Source organism: Triticum aestivum, chromosome 7B (genome assembly GCF_018294505.1).
Source record: "Triticum aestivum cultivar Chinese Spring chromosome 7B, IWGSC CS RefSeq v2.1, whole genome shotgun sequence".
NCBI lineage: Eukaryota > Viridiplantae > Streptophyta > Magnoliopsida > Poales > Poaceae > Triticum > Triticum aestivum.
The window spans coordinates 709,724,416-709,745,358 of record NC_057813.1 but is presented as its reverse complement, the minus strand read 5'-3'; positions in this window follow the sequence as shown (position 1 = coordinate 709,745,358).

Genomic DNA, 20,943 nt, shown 5'->3' with positions numbered 1-20,943 from the left:
TGAGTCGGCGGGAAGAGTTGACGTCGACTGGCGTCGGGAACTCGTTGCCGCGCGCGCTCGTCGAGTGCTCGCTGAAGATTCTCCAGGCGAGCGTGTTCGGCCAAATTGGCCAAACGTGCCTCCTCCAAGGCGCGAGCCTCGGGGGCTTCTCCTGCGATGGGAGTATGCAGGGCATCCATGTTCCTGCGGCGAAGTTCTTCTCTTTGCAGAGAGTCGAGTGGCTCGGGCTGGTACTCTTCGTGGTCTCGTGCAGGGTCGCCTCCGTCGCCTGCCCCACCATCACGGGCGAAGCCAGGGGGACTGCGGGGCCCATCGACCATCAGGATTTCCGCCGCTGGATCACTGCTATCGCACTCGGATGCAGTCTCTACGGAGCCAGTCGACAGATCGAACAGGCCGTCTGGCGAGCCACCGCGTGCCTCACCCACCGCTGAAGCCTCGACCGGCCCGAGCGCTTGCGCTGGCGGGAGACCGGGAGGGTGGCCGATGGGGGAGTCGACCGATACGGGGTCGACGGTTGCCGTAGCAGAACGCCGCGGACACATGCGCGAAAATGCGTCGCACCGCGGACGGGGAGCGCATCGACGTCGAGTGGAGCCTCCTGGAGCCAGGCGGAGTCGTCGGCGACGAAGGTGAGAGCACCGAGACGGATCTCTCGACCCTCGACCAAAACTCCAGCAGCCACCATGATGAAAGTACTCGGAAGAATCGCAACTTCTCCACAAAATCGCTAAAACACCGGCCCCACGGTGGGCGCCAACTGTCGTGGATCTAAGTCTGACAGTAGAGTGGGGGGTAGGTATGGAGAGGCAAGGTCCTAGCTATGGAGAGGTTGTAAACACAAGAGATGTACGAGTTCAGGCCCTTCTCGGAGGAAGTAAAAGCCCTACGTCTCGGAGCCCGGAGGCGGTCGAGTGGATTACGTGTATATGTATTACAGGGTGCCGAACCCCTCTACCTATGGAGGGGGGGTGGCTTATATAGAGTGCGCCAGGACCCCAGCCAGCCCACGTAGGAGAGGGTTTAAGGTGCGTTAAGTCCGGGGCGTTACTGGTAACGCCCCACACAAACTGTCTTTACTATCATAAAGTCTACTTAATTACAGATCGTTGCAGTGCAGAGTGCCTCTTGACCTTCTGGTGGTCGAGTGAGTCTTCGTGGTCGAGTCCTTCAAGTCAGTCGAGTGAGTCCCTCGTAGGTCGACTGGAAGGTGATCTCTTTTAAGGATGTCCTTGGGCAGGGTACTTAGATCAGGTCTGTGACCCTACCCTAGGTACATGACTCCATCACGCGCCCCTCCCCCGTGGGCGTGCCCCCCTACCTCGTGGGCCCCCTGGTGGCCCTCCAATGCCAACTCCAACTCCATATATTGGCTTTCGGGGAGAAAAAAATCAGAGAGAAAGAAATCATCGCGTTTTACAATATGGAGCCGCCGCCAAGCCCTAATCTCTCTCGGAAGGGCTGATCTGGAGTCCGTTCGGGGCTCCGGAGAGGAGGATTCATCGCCGTCGTCATCATCAACCATCCTCCATCACCAATTTCATGATGCTCACCGCCGTGCGTGAGTAATTCCATCGTAGGCTTGCTGGACGGTGATGGGTTGGATGAGATTTATCATGTAATCGAGTTAGTTTTGTTAGGGTTTGATCCCTAGTATCCATTATGTTCTGAGATTGATGTTGCTATGACTTTGCTATGCTTAATGCTTGTCACTAGGGCCCGAGTGCCATGATTTCAGATCTGAACCTATTATGTTTTCATGAATATATGTGTGTTCTAGATCCTATCTTGCAAGTCTATAGTCACCTACTATGTGTTATGATCCGGCAACCCCAAAGTGACAATAATCGGGACCACTCCCGGTGATGATCATAGTTTGAGGAGTTCATGTATTCACTATGTGCTAATGCTTTGTTCCGGTTCTCTATTAAAAGGAGGCCTTAATATCCCTTAGTTTCCAATAGGACCCCGCTGCCACGGGAGGGTAGGATAAAAGATGGCATGCAAGTTCTTTTCCATAAGCACGTATGACTATATACGGAATACATGCCTACATTACATTGATGAACTGGAGCTAGTTCTGTGTCACCCTATGTTATGACTGCTACATGATGAACCACATCCGGCATAATTATCCATCACTAATCCGGTGTCTACGAGTTTTCCATATACTGGTTTACGCTTATTTACTTTTCCGTTGCTACTGTTATCATCACTACAAAAATACCAAAAACATTACTTTTGCTTTCTTTACTTTGTTACCGTTACCACCACTATCATATTGCTTTGCTACTAAACACTTTGCTGCAGATATTAAGTTTCCAGGTGTGGTTGAATTGACAACTCAGCTGCTAATACTTGAGAATATTCTTTGGCTCCCCTTGTGTCGAATCAATAAATTTGGGTTGAATACTCTACCCTTGAAAACTGTTGCGATCCTCTATACTTGTGGGTTATCAAGACCTTTTTCTGGCGCCATTGCCGGGGAGCATAGCTCTATTCTTTGAGTCACTTGGGATTTATATCTGCTGGACAATATGAAGAACTTGAAAGACGCTAAGACAAAAATTTATCCCTCAACTACGAGGGGAGGTAAGGAACTGCCATCTAGCTCTGCACTTGATTCACCTTCTGTTATGAGTAAGCTAGCGACACCTAAACCTGCTTCTGCTATTCGTTTCGATATGTCGCATGTTATTGATGATGCCACTTCTGCTATGCATGATACTTATGATGAAACTACTTCTATGCTTGATACTACTGTGCCCCTTGGTGAATTTCTAGATGAACAAATTTCTAGGTCTAGAGAAATAGAAATTATTCAAACTGAACACGATGATGTTAGTGATGATGAAAATATGCTTGCTATTCCTGAGGGTTATCTTTTTAATGCTGAATCTATTGAAGCTATTCTTGCTTGCCAGGATAGTCTTGAACGTAAGAGGTTGCTAGTTAAGTGGAGTAAAGAATCTTTTAGAGATAGGATGAGACCCGACCTTGCTTTTGCTACCTCACCTATCTGTGTTCCCGATCAGGATTATTATGATTTTTCTGTTGATCCAGATATAATTACTTTGGTTGAATCTGATCCTTTTTATGGCTATGAATCTGAAACTGTTGTGGCACATCTTCGTAAGTTAGATGATATAGCTGCCCTGTTTACTAATAATGAGAGATCGCGCTACCTTTATTTACTCAAAATATTTCCGTTCTCATTAAAGGGTGATGCTAAGAAATGGTTTAATTCTCTTGATCCTGGTTGTGTGCAAAGTCCCCAGGACATGATTTATTACTTCTCTGCTAAATATTTCCCTGCTCATAAGAAACAAGCTGCTTTGAGGGAAATATACAAATTTGTGCAAATTGAAGAAGAGAGTATCCCACAAGCTTGGGGGAGGCTTCTCAAGTTACTTAATGCTTTGCCTGATCATCCTCTTAAGAAACCTGAAATATTTGATATCTTTTATAATGGACTAACTGATGCTTCCAGAGATTACCTGGATAGTTGTGTTGGTTCTCTTTTCAGGGAAAGAACACCGGATGACGCTGAAATTCTATTGAATAATATGTTGGCAAATGAAAATAATTGGGCACCTCCCGAGCTACCTCCTGAGCTAGTTCCTGAGCCTATTCCTAAACCAACTCCGAAGAAGAGAGGTGTTCTATTTCTCAGTCCCGAAGATATGCAAGAGGCAAAGAAATCTATAAAAGAAAAATGTATTAAAGTTGAAGATGTTAAAAATTTACCTCCTATTTAAGAAATACATGGTCTTAATTTACCGCCTATTGAAGAAGTGTATGATCTTAGTTACTTATTTACTGAAGAACCTCCCGATATCCCGACATAGGTAGTAAAGGTAAATTCTCTCTATAGATATGATAGAACTCAAGTCCCTCCTACTAAAATTGCTAGTCAGTGCTTGGATGAGTTTGATAAATTTATGTTTAAGCAAGATGACTTTAATGCTTATTTTGGTAGACAATTAAAATAGAATACCTTTATGATTAAACGCTTGGGTGATTATATGGCTGGTATTAGAGGTGAACTTAAACTTGTTAGCAAACATGCTTCTATGGTTACCACTCAAGTAGAACAAGTACTTAAGCTCAGAAAGAAGTGCTTGATGAAATGAATAGTAAGAAAAATGATTATGTGTCAGAGTGGCTACTAGAACTGGTAGAATGACTCAGGAAACTTTGTATCTTGAAGGCCACCCTAAGAGAATCGAGCAAGATTCTCAGAGAAACAATATTGATATACCTAGTTCTTCTAAAAGGAAGAAAAAGAAAAATGATAGAACTGTGCAAACCTCTAGAGAACCTGTTGCTGAACCACTTGATAATCCAAATGATATCTCTATGTCTGATGCTGAAACACAATCTGGTAATGAACATGATAATGTTCACGTTGATGCTCAACCTAGTAATGATAATGAAGTAGAAGTTGAACCTGTTGTTGATCTTGATAACCCACAATCAAAGAATCAATGTTATGATAAAAGAGACTTCATTGCTAGGATACATGGTAAAGAAAGGGAACCATGGGTTCAGAAACCCATGCCTTTTCCTCCCAAACCATCCAAGAAAAAGGATGATGAGGATTTTGAGCGCTTTGCTGAAATGATTAGACCCATCTTTTTGCGTATGCGATTAACTGATGTGCTCAAAACAAATACTTATGCTAAGTATATGAAGGATATCATTACTAATAAAAGAAAGATAACGGAAGCTGAAATTTCCACCATGCTTGCTAATTATACTTTTAAGGGTGGAATACCAAAGAAACTTGGAGATCCCGGAGTGCCTACTATACCATGCTCCATTAAAAGAAATTATGTTAAAACTGCTTTATGTGATCTTGGAGCCGGTGTTAGTGTTATGCCTATCTCTTTATATCGTAGACTTGACTTGAATAAGTTGACACCTACTGAAATATCTTTGCAAATGGCTGATAAATCAACTGCTATACCTGTCGGTATTTGTGAGGATGTGCCTGTTGTTGTTGCAAACGTTACTATTTTAACGGACTTTGTTGTTCTTGATATTCCCGAGGATGATAGTATGTCTATTATTCTTGGAAGACCTTGCCTTAATACTGCAGGGGCTTTTATTGATTGCAACAAAGGCAATGTCACTTTTCATGTTAATGGTAATGAGCATACGGTACACTTTCCGAGGAAACAACCTCAAGTTTATAGTATTAACTCTATTGGAAAAATTCCATCGATTATATTTGGAGGTTTTGACTTTCCTCTCCCTACTGTCAAGAAGAAATATGATATACTTATTATTGGAGATGTCCATATCCTTGTTGAGTTAACATAGTGTTATTCGAAATTTCTCCGGTTCCATGTTAATCGGAATGAGTTTGTTAACAAGACTTGATCAACCTTGTTAGTGGATTCTTTTTGATGAGCATGAGACGGATGAAACTAGAAGCACAACCTTCTGTACCCTCTTTATATTTTCTGTTACTTAGTAGAAATAAAGTAAAATAATATTTTTCTGCCTGTTTCCTGACTCATCCGTGCAATATAAAAATATCTCGAAAATAAAAGTCCTCAGAATGCCATGCCAATTTAATATGATTTTTTTGGGAATATTTGAGAATTTACTGTGCAAAAATTACCACGGGGGGAGCTGCCACCTGGCCACGAGGGTGGAGGGCGCGCCCCCTGCCTCGTGGGCCCATAGTGTCCCTCCTCCACTTATCCCTGCACCCATCTTCTTACTCCGCCTCACACAAACACGAAAAACCAACTCAAGCACGAGTTCCAGCCCCCGTTGGTGTGATTTTCGATCTCCTTGCTCAAAGCACCTCTCGCAAAACTGCTTGGAGAGATTGTTCCTTGGTATGTGACTCCTCCATTGGTCCAATTAGTTTTTGTTCTAGTGCTTTATTCATTGAAAATTTGTGCTGCATAGGTGACCATGTTCTTGAGCTTGCATGTCAAATTTATATGGTTCCAAGTAGTTCTAATGCTTGATATATGCTCTAGGCACTTGTGGGAGTTGTTACTATCAATTTTATTGAAGCTGGTTCACTTTTATTTGAAGCTACTAAAAATTTCAGAAATTTTTCAGAGGAAACAATATGCTTAGGAGGATGTTCCAAGGTGGTCCTTCAAGGAAGCAAGGTCCCAGGCTTGCAATACGTGATGCTGACGAGGAACCACCAAGAGACGCTCCTGTGAGGCCTTGTGAATGGCCGTCGGAAAAATTTATGAATCAAGTGGGAATCAAAGAAGAATTTAGCACATATTTGAGTAACACCGGTCTTCAGGACTTTGAAGCTGACAAATTCCCCCAGTATCATGATCTCACAAGTTCATTTGTGAGGAGGTTTGAGTTTTCATCTTCGGGTAATTCTCCTTCAGTCATGTTTGACCTTTATGACAAACCTTATACCATGGACTTAGAGGATTTTACTTCTGCTTGCAAACTTCCATCTTGGGGTAATGTCAGGGATCCCCCTAAATCCGAATATAGAGACTTTCTTGCTAGAATAACTGTAGGGGAATCTAGAGACATAACACAAGCTACTATAGGGAGCGTTCACTTTCCTGCTATACATTATTTTGCTCTCTTCATAGGTAGATGCATAAATGCTAAGGATGAAGCATGTCACATGTGTGTCCATGACCTGAGTATTCTCAGGAGTGCTGTATTAGGAGACCAATCTTATCATTTGGGAGCCATTGTAGCTCGTAGGTTGCATCAGAATAGGCATAACGGAGATTTCTTTGGAGGAATTTATGCAACCTGCTTAGCTAATTTTCTTGATGTAGACATTCGTGAGGGTGATATGGAGTTACCCTCTTCTTATTTAGATCTTGATTCTATGTTTTCCCACCAGTTCATTGTGAGGACTGGACCACCTTACCAGTATCGACTAATCTTTAACAAACGACATGTGGTCCGTGTTGCTCTTCCTGCTCCTACCTTCTTTGATTTTCAGGCGAGAGGAAGATATATTATTACCAGAGAGGAGGCAGATGAGTACGAAAAGAGAGTGGAGGCTGCTCGACTCCACGCTATAGCTCAGGCGGCGATAGCCGCTGCGTCACAGTACGACCCCAGCTTCACCTACGGATATCCGCCAGGCCATCCCTGGCAATAGACCAACTTAGGCCAAAAGCCTAAGCTTGGGGGAGTACGTATTTCCCACCGACATTACATTTATGTTCACACACACTCATTGCTAGATGTCGGTGCTCATACTCTTTCATTGTACTACCCATGCTAGTTTAAATTTCTTTTTCCTGCCTTCTTCTTGTGTGTTTAATAAACCTTAGAAAAACCAAAAAATTAGTAGTAGTTTATTTTTCCTGCTATAGTAGTAATAATTAAAAAGAAAACCCCAAAAATATTTCCCGTTCTTCTTTTGCTTGTTGGGAGCTTTCCCGTGTAAATAGTTTTTATTCCTTTTCCTTTCTTTGGGGGTCGAGAAGACTATATTGAAAATGCTTAGTGGCTCTCATATGCATGATTGTTTATCTAACTTAGAGCCCATTTTACTTGTCTTCTCTCTTGAGTTGGATGCTTGCAGATTCTAGTTTAGTCCAATGCATGTGAAAGGCAATAATGATGATATATGATGGACTTATTGGGATGAGAAAAGCTGGTATGAACTCGACCTCTCTTGTTTTTGTAAATATGATGATTCATCGTTCCTGATTCAGCTATTATGAAGTAAACATATTTGCAATGACATTTAGAGATTATAGTTGCTTGTGTCATGTTTGATTAGCTATGAGTTATAATGGTTTACCTTGCGTGCCAACATGCTATTAGAATAATTATGATATGGTATGATGGGATGGTATCCTCCTTTGAATGAATTGAGTGACTCGACTTGGCACATGTTCACGCATGTAGTTGAATCAAATCAACATAGCCTTCATGATATTTATGTTCATGGTGGATTATATCCTACTCATGCTTATATTCGGTGTAAATTAATTTTAATGCATGTTTACGACTGTTGTCGCTCTCTCAGTTGGTCGCTTCCCAGTCTTTTGCTAGCCTTCACCTGTACTAAGCGGGAATACTGCTTGTGCATCCAAACTCCTTAAACCCCAAAGTTGTTCCATATGAGTCCACTATACCTTCATATATGCGGTATCTATCTGCCGTTCCAAGTAAATTTGTATGTGCCAAACTCCAAACCTTCAAATGAAATTCTGTTTTGTATGCTCGAGCAGCTCATGTGCAACTAGGGCTGCCTATATCTTCCATGCTAGGTGAGTTATTATCAAGAGGAGTGGACTCCGCTCCTCATTCACGAGAAAGGGCCGGTAAGCGTGATGCCCAGTCCCATGATCCAAAAAGATCAAAGCAAATCAAAATAATTAAACAAAACTCCCCCTGGGACCGTTGAATGTTGGAGGCACTCGTTGTTTCGAGCAAGCCATGGATTGATGCTTGCGGAGGAGGGGGAGTATAAACCTTTACCATTCTGTTTGGGAACTGCCTATAATGCATGTAGTATGGAAGATACATCCATCTCATAGTTGTTGCGTTGACAGTGAAAGTATGCCACTCAAAATATAATTTATCTCTATTTCAAAATCGAGCTCTGGCACCTCTACAAATCCCTACTTCCCTCTGCGAAGGGCCTGTCTATTTACTTTTATGTTGAGTCATCACCCTTCTTATTAAAAAGCACCCGCTGGAGAGCACACTGTCGTTTGCATTCATTATAATTGGTTTATATTGGGTATGACTTGACTAGATCTCTTTTACCATGAATTACAATGTTTAGTCAGTCCTCGATCTTTAAAGGTGCTCTGTATTTATGTTTTGCGGTCTCGGAAAGGGCTAGCGAGGTACCATTTCGTTATATCATATTATGATTATTTTGAGAAGGTGTTGTCTCCGAGTTTTATTATTATGGCTCGCTAGCTGATTATGCTATTGATATGAGTAATTGTGAGACCTACTTGTTATTGTGAGTATGGTTAGTTCATAATAATTGCTGAAACTGGAATACTGGCTTTTCATGTTTACAACAACAAGAGAAAACAGAGTTTGTAAAAGTTTTTCTTTTTTCTCTTTCAGTTTGTCAACTGAATTGCTTGAGGACAAGCAAGGGTTTAAGCTTGGGGGAGTTGATACGTCTCCGTCGTATCTACTTTTCCAAACACTTTTGCCCTTGTTTTGGACTCTAACTTGTATGATTTGAATGGAACTAACCTGGACTGACGCCGTTTTCAGCAGAATTGCCATGGTGTTGTTTTATGTGCAGAAAACAAAAGTTCTCGGAATGACCTGAAACTCCACGAAATATCTTAGAATAAATAATAAAAAATCCTCGCCAAAGATGAAGATCAGGGGGCCCACACCCTGTCCACGAGGGTGGGGCGCGCCCACCTCCCCTCTGGGCGCGCCCCCTACCTCGTGGGCCCCCTGGTGGCCCTCCGACACCAACTCCAACTCCATATATTGGCTTTCAGGGAGAAAAAATCAGAGAGAAAGAAATCATCGCGTTTTACGTTATGGAGCCGCCGCCAAGCCCTAATCTCTCTCGGGAGGGCTGATCTGGAGTCCGTTCGGGGCTCCGGAGAGGGGGATTTGTCGCCGTCGTCATCATCAACCATCCTCCATCACCAATTTCATGATGCTCACCGCCATGCGTGAGTAATTCCATCGTAGGCCGTCTGGACGGTGATGGGTTGGATGACATTTATCATGTAATCGAGTTAGTTTTGTTAGGATTTGATCCCTAGTATCCATTATGTTCTGAGATTGATGTTGCTATGACTTTGCTATGCTTAATGCTTGTCACTAGGGCCCGAGTGCCATGATTTCAGATCTGAACCTATTATGTTTTCATGAATATATGTGTGTTCTAGATCCTATCTTGCAAGTCTATAGTCACCTACTATGTGTTATGATCCGGCAACCCCAAAGTGACAATAATCGGGACCACTCCCGGTGATGATCATAGTTTGAGGAGTTCATGTATTCACTATGTGCTAATGCTTTGTTCCGGTTCTCTATTAAAAGGAGGCCTTAATATCCCTTAGTTTCCAATAGGACCCCGCTGCCACGGGAGGGTAGGATAAAAGATGGCATGCAAGTTCTTTTCCATAAGCACGTATGACTATATACGGAATACATGCCTACATTACATTGATGAACTGGAGCTAGTTCTGTGTCACCCTATGTTATGACTGCTACATGATGAACCACATCCGGCATAATTATCCATCACTAATCCGGTGCCTACGAGTTTTCCATATACTGGTTTACGCTTATTTACTTTTCCGTTGCTACTGTTATCATCACTACAAAAATAACAAAAACATTACTTTTGTTGTCTTTACTTTGTTACCGTTACCACCACTATCATATTGCTTTGCTACTAAACACTTTGCTACAGATATTAAGTTTCCAGGTGTGGTTGAATTGAAAACTCAGCTGCCAATACTTGAGAATATTCTTTGGCTCCCCTTGTGTCGAATCAATAAATCTGGGTTGAATACTCTACCCTTGAAAACTGTTGCGATCCCCTATACTTGTGGGTTATCAAGACCTTTTTCTGGCGCCATTGCCGGGGAGCATAGCTCTATTCTTTGAGTCACTTGGGATTTATATCTGCTGGACACTATGAAGAACTTGAAAGACGCTAAGACAAAAATTTATCCCTCAACTACGAGGGGAGGTAAGGAACTGCCATCTAGCTCTGCACTTGATTCACCTTCTGTTATGAGTAAGCTAGCGACACCTAAACTTGCTTCTGCTATTCATTCCGATATGTCGCATGTTATTGATGATGCCACTTCTGCTATGCATGATACTTATGATGAAACTATTTCTATGCTTGATACTACTGTGCCCCTTGGTGAATTTCTAGATGAACAAATTTCTAGGAGAGGGCTAGGGTTACATAGAGTCGGTTACAATGGGAGGAGATCTACATATCCGTATCGCCAAGCTTGCCTTCCACGCCAAGGGAAGTCCCATCCGGACACGGGACGAAGTCTTCAATATTGTATCTTCATAGTCCAGGAGTCCGGCCAAAGGTTATAGTCCGGCCATCCGGGCACCCCCTAATCCAGGACTCCCTCAGTAGCCCCTGAACCAGGCTTCAATGACGACGAGTCCGACGTGCAGATTGTCTTCGGCATTGCAAGGTGGGTTCCTCCTCCGAATATTTCATAGAAGATTTTGAACACAAGGATAGTGTCCGGCTCTGCAAAATAAGTTCCACATACCACCGTAGAGAGAATAATATTTACACAAATCCAATCTGCTGACGTATTCCGCAGCGTGACATCACACCATGGCCAAGCCTTTATTCGAATCGGTTTTACTGTCCCACCTCGGTGCACTTAGCGAGGCGGTTTCCTTGGCACGTCTTGTCGACGCAGAGATCGTGTCTGCTTATTCCGGTATTCTCATTAATACGGGCATTGGTAACCCAACCGCGCCATTAATTACGGTGCTTGGGAGATAAGCGAGTTTTACCAGGTGGGTGGGGACGTGTAGTCTCGTCCGCCCATATAAGGGGATAAGGATCCACCTTTTTCATCTATGCCTTCTTCCTCCTTTGCTTATCCATTTTCGTGCACTCGAGCTCCAGCGCCCAAGTCCGCACATCCCACCTCAACCTTCTCCAGCCATGTCCGGAGCGGCAGGCAAGTGGATGGTCTCCTCCGTCACGGAGGGACACATCAAGAAGCTGAGGAAAGCCGGATACTTGTCCAATGACATCGCGCACCGGCTCCCAGACGAGGGGCAGCTCATCCCCACTCCCAGGCCCCATGATAGGGTGGTGTTCCTCACCCATTTCCTCCACGTACTAGGTTTCGCACTTCACCCATTTGTCCGGGGGCTCATGTTCTACTACGGCCTGGATTTCCATGATCTGGCCCCGAACTTCATCCTCAACATCTCGGCGTTCATCGTCGTGTGCGCGGCCTTCCTCTGCATCCAGCCCCACTTCGACTTATGGCTGAAGACCTTCAATGTCAAGCCGAAGGTAGTGGGCGGCTGCCAAGCAGAGTGCAGAGGTTCCATGGTCGGCAAGATGCCCAATGTCCTATGGCTCGAGGGCTCCTTCATAGAGACCATAAAGGGGTGGCAACCGGGGTGGTTCTACATCACCGAGCCGCGTGACCCTGAATGGGCAGCGACCCCCGAATTCCGATCTGGCATCCCCACGCGGCTCACCTCCTAGAAAGAGAAGGGCCAGTCATGGGGTAATTCGGAAGAGCTGACCGGACTCCAAACATGCGTCCAAAACCTGGTGAGCAAGAAGCTCAAACTCGTCAACATAGTCCAGGTCATGCTCATCCGCCGGATCCTCCCGTGCCAACAACGGGCTTTCAGCTTGTGGGAGTTTAATCCGGCACAGCACCGAACCCTGAGCAGGCTCTTAGACACTACGTACGAAAATGCCTGGAAGGTGCTGTTCAAGGGCGCCGAGGCTCCCGCATCCGCTACCGAGGATCGCGGATTCAGCGCGCAGCATCAAGCCAACGCGGTAAGTTGTTTTACCCTTTACGGGATACTTGTTTTTCATAGTTTGACCCTATGCGGGATCTAAACTCCCTTACCTTTGACAGGATTGGCAGGAGACATCCGGGTGGATCAACTGTCCGGCTCCCTTGCCCGAAGACCCAGCGGATGCCCGCTTGACGGGGCTGCTGGTTCCGGCACCTTACATCATGCCGAAGAAGAAGTCCACGGGAACTCGAAAGAGTTCCCGGCGCCTGGTGGTGTCGGACTCATCGTCCGATGACTCCGAGGCGGACTCCTCCCACGAAAACGAGGAGGGGGAAAGAGAGGTCTCTCCCCCAGTGGGGGAGAAAAGAAAAGGAAGCCCCCCCCCCCCCAACTGGGGGGGCAGAGGGGCCAAGAAGGGAAGGACCCTTCCTCCGGACTACTCCACCAACACCGACGACGGCGAAGAGGAGTGGCCATCCAGGGCCAAGCCCCTGGCAAAATCGTAAGTATCCGGATACCAGAATAACTCATGGCGTTCCTTTATTATACAGTATCTTCTGACGCCGAATATAATCATGCAGTCTGCCCCGAGCCCAGGTCGGCGTGTCGTCGAGCGGCTCCTTAAGCTCGTCGGATGTGAATAGCACTTCACTTCCGGCCGCCTCCTCCCCTCGCCCTGCGGATGATGCCGAGGTGGAGTCCCAAAAGGGGTCCAAGCCAAGAGGAGGTGGTCCTGGAGGTGCCGCAAGGCGACCTCCCGGACTCCAGGCGCAAAGGGGACAAAACCCCCAAGGGCTCCAAGTCCGGCCCTGGGCCGGACACCGCACCGGAACCTTCAGCGGTTCCGAAGTCCAGCAGGTGGCCCCCTAGTAAGAAGGGCAAGCCTACGACGCCGGTGACCTCCATCCAATTGGAGGCACCGGATAATTTGCTGGAGGTGCTTAACAGCGCCTCCATCGACGAGGAGCACCGCACTATTATGAGTGCGGTGATCCAGAAGGTTCAGTCTGCCAAGATCGGGCTGACTGAAGCCTATGCCAGCCTTCTAACAGGATTTGAGGTATGTATTTAAGATATGTAAAAATATTACCGCATAGACAGTAGCCCCTGATGCTCAGTTTGGTGTTCGGAAAGAAAAGCCGAACTGAGGATCTAAAAGATATACGCAGGAGTCTAACATAAGTATGTCTGTCGGAGTCAAAATCGGCGGATCTCGGGTAGGGGGTCACAAACTATGCGTCTAGGCGGATGGTAACACGAGACAAGGGACACGATGTTTTTACCCAGGTTTGGGCCCTCTCGATGGAGGTAAAACCCTACTCCTGCTTATTAATACTGATGATATGGGTAGTACAAGAGTAGATCTACCACGAGATCAGAGAGGCTAAACCCTAGAAGCTAGCCTAAGGTATGATTGTTGTTTGTTCTACGGACTAAAACCCTCCGGTTTATATAGACATCGGAGAGGGCTAGGGTTACATAGAGTCGGTTACAATGGGAGGAGATCTACATATCCATATCGCCAAGCTTGCCTTCCACGCCAAGGAAAGTCCCATCCGGATACGAGACGAAATCTTCAATCTTGTATCTTCATAGTCTAGGAGTCCGGTCAAAGTATATAGTCCGGCCATCCGGACACCCCCTAATCTAGGACTCCCTCAGTAGCCCCTGAACCAGGCTTCAATGACGACGAGTCCGGCGCGCAGATTGTCTTCAGCATTACAAGGCGGGTTCCTCCTCCGAATACTTCATACAAGATTTTGAATACAAGGATAGTGTCCGGCTCTGCAAAATAAGTTCCACATACCACCGTAGAGAGAATAATATTTGCACAAATTCAATCTGCTGACGTATTCCGTGGCGTGACATCACACCACGGCCAAGCCTTTATTCGAATCGTTTTTACTGTCCCACCTCAGCGCGTTTAGCGAGGCGGTTTCCTTGGCACGTCTTGTCGAAGCAGAGATCGTGTCCCATTATTTCGGGATTCTCATTAATACGGGCATGGGTAACCCAATCGTGTCCGTTGGCACGTCTCCTCTATCGAAGGTGAGTCCCAAACGGTCACGGGGAAGGCTCTTGGTATTCAACCTCTTTATAAAGAGACCAAGGCTCTACTCCTTTCTTTCAATCTCAATCGAATCCGCCCCTCGCCTCGAGTTCCAACACCCAAAGCTCCAGATTTAGGCGCTTCAGACCTTCAATGATGTCCGGCTCCGACCTTCATGGCCGGTGGATGCCTTCCTCCGTTACGGAAGAAGATGTGCTAAAGCTAAGAGATGCCAGATATTTAACCGGCGAAATTTCGCATAGGCTGCCTGCTCCGGGGCAGGTCATTCCCACTCCCAAGCCTGGTGAGAGCGTGGTGTTCGTGTCTCACTTCCTTCCGGGGCTAGGCTTCCCGACGGACCCCTTCGTGAGGGGGCTCATGTTTTATTATGGGTTGGAATTTCACGACTTGGATCTGGAGTCCATCCTCCACATCTCATCGTTCATTGTCGTATGTGAAGCCTTCCTCCGCATTACTCCTCACTTCGGATTGTGGAGCCGAAGATGATCAAGGGGCAGCAAGCGGAGTGCAGAGGGGCTGTTATAAGCAACAATGCTGACGCTCCATGGCCCGAGGGCTCTTTTCAAGAGGAGTTCAGCTGATGGCAACGAGAACGGTTTTATATCATAGCTCCCAGGGGCACCAAGTGGGTGGCGCCACCTATCTTTCACTCGGGTCCTCCACCGCGGCTGGCGTCATGGGTCAATAAAGGCTTGACTGGGGGTCGTCCAGGGACGTGCCCTTGTTGCAGGGCCGCATTCAAGATCTCCTAGAAAGAGACATCAACCTGGTCGTAGTGACGCAGGTCATGTTGATTCGTCGCCCCTTGCCCTGCAAACGCCACCCCCTCCGCCTGTGGGAGTTTAATCCGGAGAGACCACGAGTTCTCCAACACTTTACGGGCGCGACGCCCATGGAGATGTACAAATTGTTCTTCGGATCACAAGCAATGTGTCCGGACTCGACCGAGGACGCAGGTCTGAGCTGCAATCGCTCGGATACTCAAGTAAGTAGCCCTGTACCTGGACACGCTATCCGCATATTTATCATAAAATTGCCCTTAAAAGAGTTGTCCCTTAAACAGGAGTGGATAGCGAAAGCAAAGCTAATCAGGTGTCCGCCCCCCCTCCCTGAGACCACGTCAGATCCCGTGTTAACCAGGATGCTGGAGGTTGTGCCTTTGGAAGAAGGTGAAGGGGGGAACAAGGAAGCTACCGCCTCCTCGAAGGAGGCTGTCAGGAAAGGAGGGATCGAGAATACCTCCATCCAGGGGAAGAAGAGTACCGCCTCTGAAGACCCGGAGACCAAGGTCTCAAAGCAGGGGAAGAAATCTTCGTCAGAGGGTCCTGCGCCGAGAGATGCCTCGGCCGCACTGTGCCCCCAAGGGGATCATCCCTCCACCGAGCCTTGAGTAGAGACAGGAGTTTTAAAATAAGAGACATCCCTATTCTATTTCTGAGGGAGATAACCGAAATTTTACCTTGTAGTTCGGATCTCAGCCCTTCTTAGCAGAGCTCATCTTCAGGGGATCTTCGTCCGGATATGATGGAGAGCGGAACGCCTCCCCCTACCGTACCGCCGTACGAGGCGGGCGACCCTGAGGTGTCGTCACGGAGAGTTTCTCCGAATCCGTCAGGGCCGAAGAGCAGTCGTGTGGCCCCCCAAAGTCCTCTGTGTCCGGCCTTCGAAAAAGGTCGTCGGGTGAGTCCGGCACCGTCCGGTGCACGGTCGGAGGAGCTGAAGAATCTGCTCGGGCGAGCATCTATCTCAGAAGAACACCGTGCATTGATGGGTACGGTGATTCAAAGGATTTCATCCTTGGAGAGCGGGTTGTACGAGGCCGCCAGGAGTTTACTGATGGGTTTTGAGGTACGCGAAATGATGTACCTTTTGACGGTTCCGCATATATAAGATGCGCCCTGTGTAGATAGTAGCCCCTGAGACTCGGTGTATTGTCAAAAATGACAGCGCGCCGAGGATCATAATCCCAGGTATAATATGTTGCCCTTCCTATTTAGGTGGCGAAGTGTCCGGTGGCTAGCCGGACTGATAAATTTGCCGAGCTAAAGCGGCAACTTGACGTGGCAAATGCCGACATCGCGCTTGTCAACAAGCGGCTTGACGAGTCACAAGGTATGTAATTTCTCCGCGGACACCTGGTAAGGGGGGTTGATGCTCGTGCCTTACAACATGTATGCTTGATGCAGATGGTGCCGCTGCCATGGAGAACCTTCAGGCGGAATTCGCCCGAGCCAAGGAGCAGGCCAGAAAAAGTGATGCGGCTGCCTTAAAGGCGGCCGAAGAGCTGAAAGCTGAACAGGCTGCTCACTGTCGAAGCAAGAAGGAAATGGCCAAGATGGCTGTGAAGTTGAAGAATGCTGCCAACCGCTGCAAGCTTCTTGAAAAAGAAGATCGGGCGGAACAGAAGGACCTGGAGAAGGCCACTACCAAGGCCAAGGATGCTCGCTCTGCAATGAGAGCTATGAAGGAGGAGCTACGTCAGGCCAGAGATATGGCGGCTGGAAAGCCCTTTATGCTGCGGATGAAGTTCGGGGATCCTAAATATGCTCAGCTGGACCGGCTGTGGAGTGCGGCGGATAATTATCTAGACTTGGTGGCAAGTGCCGCGGACGCGGCCGAACACTTCCGAGATCAACAGGATCACGAAGTGGAAAAGCTTTTTTGGTCGCAGTTCCACAATCCAGAGCGCCCACTTGCATTAACCGACCGTTTGGCCGAATGGGAGGAGCTGAATACGTTATCCGGACTCGCCATGAAGGATGTCGTGAGTCATCTGTGGCCAGAAAGGCCCGAGCCGAAGAGTTATTTTAGTTTGGTGCAGCAGTTCCTTGGTGCGGCGCCGCATATCAATGCAATGAAGAGGTCAGCATGCATAGAGGGTGCGCGGATGGCTCTTCCCGTATCAAGACATACTGGGCGGAGATGAAGGCCATCGATGTTGCATCCCAAGATTCGGACGGGAGCCGAATACCTGCCGAGCACTATTTTTAGGAAGTTCTGGAGGGCGCTCGTTTAATAGAGACGCAGTGCTCGAAGGATATTATGTTCGAATAACATGTATTATTGTAAAACAATGTTTTTATGGAATATAAAAGCTTTTTATACTTGTGCCTTCAAGAATTAAAATACCTCCTGTGCGGCCGTTAATGTATATGTGTATATAACCTGAAAGATGACAGTCTTCGGCTTCAGCCCCCACGCATATAATGCGGGGGTGTTCGCAGAAGGCGCATTTTCACACTTGATCCAGCGTCTTGGTCCTATAAAGGAGGTGATAGCGCAGCGAACTAGGCAACCGGACTATAATGCTTTATCACTTTCACTTAGCCATAGGAGTTTGACAGTGGGGCTACTATATAGCCCCTAGGGGCACCGCGCTCACCCGAATTTGGGGCGCGTGTGTGCCTGACCGGGAAACGGGCCTTCGTTAATGCGGAGGAATCCTAAAGATTCCGGTGGGTCATCGAGTGGTTGACCAATCTCATGCTATATCATGACAGTCAGTTTTTGGCTTTCTCTTCTGAGGTGCTCGCCTGGCCGAACCGGGGCACAATCGCAGTAGTTCTCCTGGTGCCGCCTTAGCCGATAGAGCGGAACATAAGGCAGCAAAACACAGGAGCTGGGCAAACCCAACATTTGACCAAAGACATGATTCGGAGCTGATGCATATAAGTCCAAACTCACGACGCCGAACACTCCCTAAGGTATTCGGTCTTTATGAAAACGGGCTGAACAACGCCCTTGGTAATAAGCCCCTGGTGTCCAGGTACGCGCAAAATTCTGACGTGGCCACATGCCAAGACGCCAGCCTCCTCCTCGGTTATAGCAAGAAACCGGGGGATGTGTATCAACAAGAGACAGTAAAAAAGGTTTACGCAGGGTCTTAATCTAAAAAGAATCCTTGGGACGGGTCCCTACTCCATGTTTGCGCCTGTGTCTCCGTTGTGTCGTATCCTAGACGGGTGTAGCACCGTGTTCATCTGTAAAAGAGAGGAACTTAGTTAAAGAAGATCATGCGAAAATGTACATTATATTAAATCAACAAAGTAAAATTTAAGAAATGAATAAAATTGAGCTTTATTGTCTCTTGTTGTATATGCGCGGAGCCCCTTGTACGGGGGTATGCGGCTAGTAAGCCCTTGTATGTTTACAATGGACTCGTCTAGCCATGTCTGGGGTCTGAACGACCTGTTTAGGTGCTTTGATTAGAGAAGCCAATTTAGTGTGTGGCTGTCAAGGCAGCCGCACAATCTTCCGCGCTCGAGGAACACTCGATATTTCCCTTTAATGAGATGGTGCCTCGCGGACCCGGCATTTTAAGTATAAGAGATGCATAATGCGGTATTGCGTTAAAGCGGGCAAAAGCTTCGCGTCCCAGTAGTGCTTGTTAGCGACTTGTAATTGGGGCGATGTGGAAGGTTATCTTTTCGCGGCGGAAGTTGTCGGGTGAGCCGAACATAACTTCTAGCAAGAGAGAGCCCGTACAATGGGCATCTGGGCCTGGCGTTACCCCTTGAAAGGAAGTGTTGCTATGGCAAATTGTTGTTGGGTCTATCCCCATTTTGCGTATTGTGTCCTGATATAGCTGGTTTAGATCACTGCCATCGTCCATTGGGACTTGTGTAAAGTGGAGTCCGTCAATTATTGGACCTAATACCAAGGCAGTCCAGCCTGTGTTCTGGATACTTCTAGAGTAATCCTGTTGGTCGAAGGTGATTGATTTTAACAACCAGTGGCGGGACTCCTCTAGGATAGGCCGTGTGGCGCGTATCTCTATGGGCGCCACTTTGTTTTTCCCTTTTTTCACGTGAAGTGAGTTTACTATTTTGACTTCTTGTGGGAAATTCTTTTGTTTTTCGGTGCTCTGCTTGTGGGGTTCGTCATCGTCCTTGCTTGGTGTGTCGAGCCCCTTGTGTTCGGCGTTGAGTTTGCCGGATTGCTTGAAGACCCAACAATCTCTGTGGGTATGGTTTGCAGACTTCCAGGGAGTACTGTGGATTTGGCATATCTTGTCCAAGATTTTGTTTAAGTTAGATAGCTCATCCCTGTTATCCTTGAGGGGCAGCTTTTTCTAATTCTGCCGAGAGCTTTTGAATCCGGCGTTGACTGACGTGCTCTTCGGGCTGTTTCCCTTGATCCGGCGCAGGTCCTTGCTGCGTCACGGTTTCCTGTTTCCATCCCTAATTTCGGATGTACTTGGGTCGCTGGTACTGCATCTTGCCAACCAGCAATCCTCTCCCGCGTAAAAGCGGGTCATGAGGCTTGTTAATGCGGCCATTGTTCTTGGGTTCTCTTGGCCGAGGTGTCTGGCGAGCCATTCGTCTCAGACGTTGTGTTTGAAAGCTGCTAAGGCTTCGGCTTCCGGACAGTCGACTATTTGGTTCTTTTTAGTAACGAATCTGTTCCAAAATTTCCGGGCTGACTCTCCGGGTTGTTGAGTTATGTGACTTAAATCGTCTGCATCCGGATGTCGGACATAGGTCCCTTGAAAATTTGCCCGAAAAGCATCCTCGAGCTCTTCCCAACTTCCAATGGTGTTTTCGGGAAGGCTTTTAGGCCAATGCCGGGCTGGCCCTTTGAGCTTGAGGGGTAAGTATTTTATAGCGTGGAGGTCATCTCCTCTAGCCATGTGTATGTGGAGGATGTAATCCTCAATCCAGACTCCGGGGTCTGTTGTTCCGTCGTATGCCTCTATGTTTACGGGCTTGAATCCCTCTGGAAATTCATGATCCAGCACCTCATCAGTGAAACATAGGGGGTCTGCAGCACCCCTATATCTGGGTGTACCGTGATGTTCGGATACTTGATGTGTTGCATTGCTTACTAGAGCTTGCTTTCTTGGCCCATAGATAGATCTGGATGGGCCATCTTTTTGACGCGAATACTTATGCGGACCGTGTGCCGGCTTGTGTGCGGCGTCCTTTGCCGCACTGTGTTGGCCATGGGGTCGTTTATCCGACCGGGTGGCTTCCTTATTTTTTGATTGCGAAGGCTCTAAGGCCTCATCATCAAATTTCTGCAGTAATTTTCGCTTCGGATAGCTCTTTGTGTGGCGACTATCGCCTTACTTGTCTGCGGTATTGAGTACTTTGCTCCATCTAATTCTGAGTGCATCTTCCGCTGTTTTGAGCTTCCGTTTCTGCTTTTTCAGGCTATGCGCAGTGCCGACAAGCCTTTTTTGGAGGTTCTTCTGCTCCAGCAACTTGTCTGGCGTGAGGTCGTCCGGACTGTTATCTTCGCCGGGGACGGGTTGTTTATCCAGGTTGCCCTGTTAGGATGGTTGCTCGATGGCGTGTTCGTCGTCCGCCGGTTCGCCCTGCTTTATGGCTGGGTCTGTATGGCTGTAGTCTCTGTCGAGGTGAGGTTTGGAGCGGCGCTTACATCACCGCTTTGACTGCTTTTCGAGGGAATGATCCCTC